General features: G+C 40.7%; 1 non-coding gene across 1 annotated transcript; it reads left to right on the forward strand.

The window, feature by feature from the left end:
• Nucleotides 1-3246: 3246 nt before the first annotated feature.
• Nucleotides 3247-3353, forward strand: LOC141644649 (small nucleolar RNA R71). The gene has a single exon (XR_012544261.1). It is a non-coding gene; the product is annotated as a small nucleolar RNA R71 (small nucleolar RNA).
• The last annotated feature ends 833 nt before the right edge of the window (nucleotides 3354-4186 follow it).

Genomic DNA, 4186 nt, shown 5'->3' on the forward strand with positions numbered 1-4186 from the left:
CCTTGAGTTTGATGAAGAACTAGGAGTCTTCAATATTGAACAACTTTAAAAATCACTAAGGGATAAATGAGTTGCCATTCTCCTTTACTTAATTACACCAATGAAAGATTGAAATCTTCGATTTCTAGTAATGCCCAAATCGATTTAGGATGAATGAATGTTGCTTTGTATCCTAAAAATCGACTCAAAACTTGAAGATTTTGGTGTTTGAATCACTTGTTGTTGCAAAAGGAGTGATTAATTTTTGTTGTGAGGAAGTTTGGATTTGATTTGGTTGAATTTGGTTGAGGGAATTTGTTTTTGTTGATGGAGAGGATGAGCGTTTTGGGGTTTTGGGTAGTGTTTGTATTTTGAAGTAATGAGAATGAATAGGAGAAGAGGGTTTAAAAAGACTCGTTAGTTTTGAATTTGCAGAGGGAGACGAGCGGACCAGGGGTCGGGACGTTCGGATTCTTCAGAAAATGGGTTCAGAAAAAAAGACGCCACAGGACGAGCGGACCGCAGGAAAGACGAGCAGATTCCTTGAGCTGAGACGAGCGTCTTTTGCTTAGGACACTCGGATTCCTTTCCAGGGAGAAATCCCAGAATTTGGCAGAAAAAAGACGAGGTCTTTCTTGATGGACGACCGTCCAGACTGAGACGAGCGTCTTTCTGGCTGGGACGCTCGGATTAACAGTCAGACCCAAATTTTAATTTCTGCAGCTTCACCAGACGAGCGTCTGATGGCTTGGACGCTCGGGTTTCTTCAGGACGAGCGGATTATCCCTTTGGCCGCTCGGATTCTTCATTGACCACGCGGATTCAGGTCCATCCGTGGGTGCTTCGTAACCCGTGTCATTTCATTCTTCAATTCTCGTGTTCTTCATTGTAGGGGCACTACAAAGGTATGAATAGCCTAGGCAATTGCTATCCCCACACTAAGTCAAAGCACTGCACATCAATAAATTCATAAGTCCCTCTCTCACTTCTCTCAAAATGATGAATATCTTGATCAAGGCACAAAAATGTAAATCCAAAAATGACAAAAATGCAATAGAATAATTGAAATGCAAGTTAGGGAGTTAGAATATTTACAAATGGTGGTTTAGGGAGGACTCCACCAAACTCTCATCCAATGTGAGATGTCAAGGAGGCATGTTCAAGGTGTTGTTGATGTTACTCAACACCTTGAAGAAGTAGTCGAAAGCTTGTTCATTATCATGATAAAGATCCTCAATAGATCTTTGCACTTGTTGTTCTCCATGATGGCCTTGGGTCATAGCATTACCAATATAGGGATTGAATATCCCTTCAAACTCATCATCCCAAATACCGCATACTTCGTCTACTTGCTCACTAAAAAAGTCTTGAGTTGATAAAGACAACTCTCCTTCTTTCTTGTCTTGGCCAATGAGGCCTTCTTCTTCATTTGTCATGGGTGAGCTTTTCAAGCTCTCATTATTGCAATTTCCTTGCTCTTTTGATGGGGCATCATCCACTTTCTTTTTCCATTGAAATTCCAACTTCTTCCTATCATCTTTCCGGCTATAGTGATCAACCATAAAACATGGCTCATGTAATCGGGGAGCTCTCATGGTCTTTTCAAGATTGAAAGTAATGGTTTCATCTCCCACTTCAAGGGTGAGCTCTCCATGCTTCACATCGATCACCGCTCCCGCGGTGTGCAAGAAAGGTCTTCCTAAGATAATAGGAATGTTGGAGTCTTCTTCCATGTCAACAATAACGAAATCCACCGGGATGAAGAATTTTCCAATTCTCACGGGAACATCTTCCCATACCCCTAAAGGTGTCTTTGTCGATCTATCTGCCATTTGAAGCGTGATGTTGGTGCATTTGAGTTCTCCCATTCCTAGCCACTTGCTAACCGAGTATGGCATGACACTAACACTTGCTCCAAGGTCACATAAAGCTTTGTTGATTGTAGTGTCACCAATAGTGCATGGAATGGAGAAGCTTACCGGATCCTTGAGCTTTGGAGGTGAACTCCTTTGAAGGATGGCACTACTCACCTTAGTGAAGGAAATAGTATCAAGCTTCCGGATTGATTTCTTCTTTGTAAGGATGTCCTTCATGTACTTTGCATAGGCCAGAACGTGATTGATCAATTTCGTGAAAGGAATCGAGACTTCTAAATTCTTCACAATTTCCATGAATTTTCCAAGTTGGTCATCAAACTTAGGCTTAGCTTGACGACTCGGGAATGGAAGTCTAATCACAATGAGCTCCTTCTCTTTGGCCTTTTCTTCATTCTTCTTTGAAACTTCTTGATTGGTGGGTTCTTCTTCCCTAGAGTTTTGCACAACTCTTTCCTTGTCACTAGCCTCCACAACTTCATCCTCAACTTGCTTCTTAGGCCCTTCATATCTTGTACCACTCCTCAAGTGGATGGCACTAACCGTTTCATGTCTTGGGGGATTACTTTGAGGTGGTAATTGCCCCTTTTGTCTTTGAGAGTTTGAAGATGCTAGTTGGGTCATTTGAGTTTCCAACATTTTTGTGAGGGCTAGGATGTTGTTGATGGTGATGTCTTTTGCTTGGCTATCTTTTTGCATTTGAGTGAAAAATTCTTGTTGATTCTTTTGCATTTGGAGGACCGATTTTTGAACATCAAAACCTTGGTCATTTTGTTGATTGTATGGAGTTTGATTTTGGTAACCTTGGTTTTGGTTGTAAAAGGGTCTTTGATTTTGGTTTCTCATTGGAGGTGGGGTGTATGTTGGTTGAGGGTTTTGAACATTTTGGCTTTTGTATGAGAGATTTGGATGGAATTTGGTGTTTTCATTGTAATAGTTCGAATAAGGGGTACCACTTTTGTATGCTTGAAAAGCATTCACTTGCTCACTTGATCCCCTACATTCACTTTGGTCATGTCCCAAAGTTCCACAATTCTCACATATTCCATTTGGAATCGATGAAGATGCTACCATGGCATTAACATGTTGCTTTGGTGATTTTGAGGCTTCTTCAAGCTTAGCCATAGCCTTTTCAAACTTCAAGTTGATGGTATCAATATGAGCGCTAAGTTGAGCACCCAATTGAGTAATAGAGTCCACTTCATGCTTTCCTCCTCTAGTAGCCTTGCGAGGTCTACTATATTGTGAATTATGGACCGTCATTTCCTCAATCTTGTTCCAAGTTTGATTATCGTCAACTTCGGTGAACATACCATTTGATCCCATGTTGAGAATGTTTCGGGAGTCTTCATAAAGACCATTCCAAGATTGTTGTACCAAGAACCACTCGCTAAGTCCATGATGAGGACATGAGCGACAAGTTCCTTTGAATCGCTCCCAAGCTTCATACAAAGATTCTTCGTCCCTTTGCTTAAAACCCGTGATTTGGGCTCTTAGCATGTTAGTCTTTTCCGGAGGATAGAACTTTTTGTAGAAAGCTAGAGCCAACGTCTTCCAAGAGTCAATTCCAAGAGTAGCCTTATCAAGGCTCTTTATCCATTGTTTCGCGGTACTAATTAGAGAAAAAGGAAATAAGACCCATCGAATTTGGTCTTGAGTCACTCTGGTTTGTGAAATCGCATCACAATAGTCATAAAAAGTCTTCATATGAGAATAAGAGTATTCACTAGGCATCCCCCCCAAATTGGCTTCTTTCGACTAATTGGATAAATGAGGATTTTGCGATAAAATTTCCGGTTAAGTGTTGTGGTGTGGGAGTACCATTGGGTAGGTTCTCCTCGGTTGGTACGGAATGTGATGAAAACTTAGGCATTGTGGGTTGATTTTGTGGTTGATTTTGTGTTGGGTTCTCCTCACCTTCTCTTGAAAAAGGGTTGATGAACTCAAGAGTATTTGAATAAATATGTACAACCTCGCCAATACCTCTCAAAGTGTTTCTAGCAAGTCTTCTATTGGTTGTCAAAGTCCTTTCAATTTCGTGATCAATGGGTAACAAGTTACCTTGTGATCTTCTAGACATGCAAAATATCAAACAACTCGAAAATAATTAGAACAAACCTTGAGGAGTTTTACTTCCCCAAGGCAAAGAAAGACACAACTAATAACAATCAAAGAAAATCAAATCAAGTTAACACCGTCCCCGGCAACGGCGCCATTTTTGGTCGGTCGCTTTCTTAGCTTAGATTTCGGTTACTTGTCGTTAGGAGTACCTAGACCAAAACAATATTTATAATCTTCACAAACAACTCTACTATTAGTTAAGAGGTAAGTAA

Source organism: Silene latifolia, chromosome 2, assembly GCF_048544455.1.
Source record: "Silene latifolia isolate original U9 population chromosome 2, ASM4854445v1, whole genome shotgun sequence".
In the NCBI taxonomy this organism is placed as follows: Eukaryota; Viridiplantae; Streptophyta; class Magnoliopsida; order Caryophyllales; family Caryophyllaceae; genus Silene; species Silene latifolia.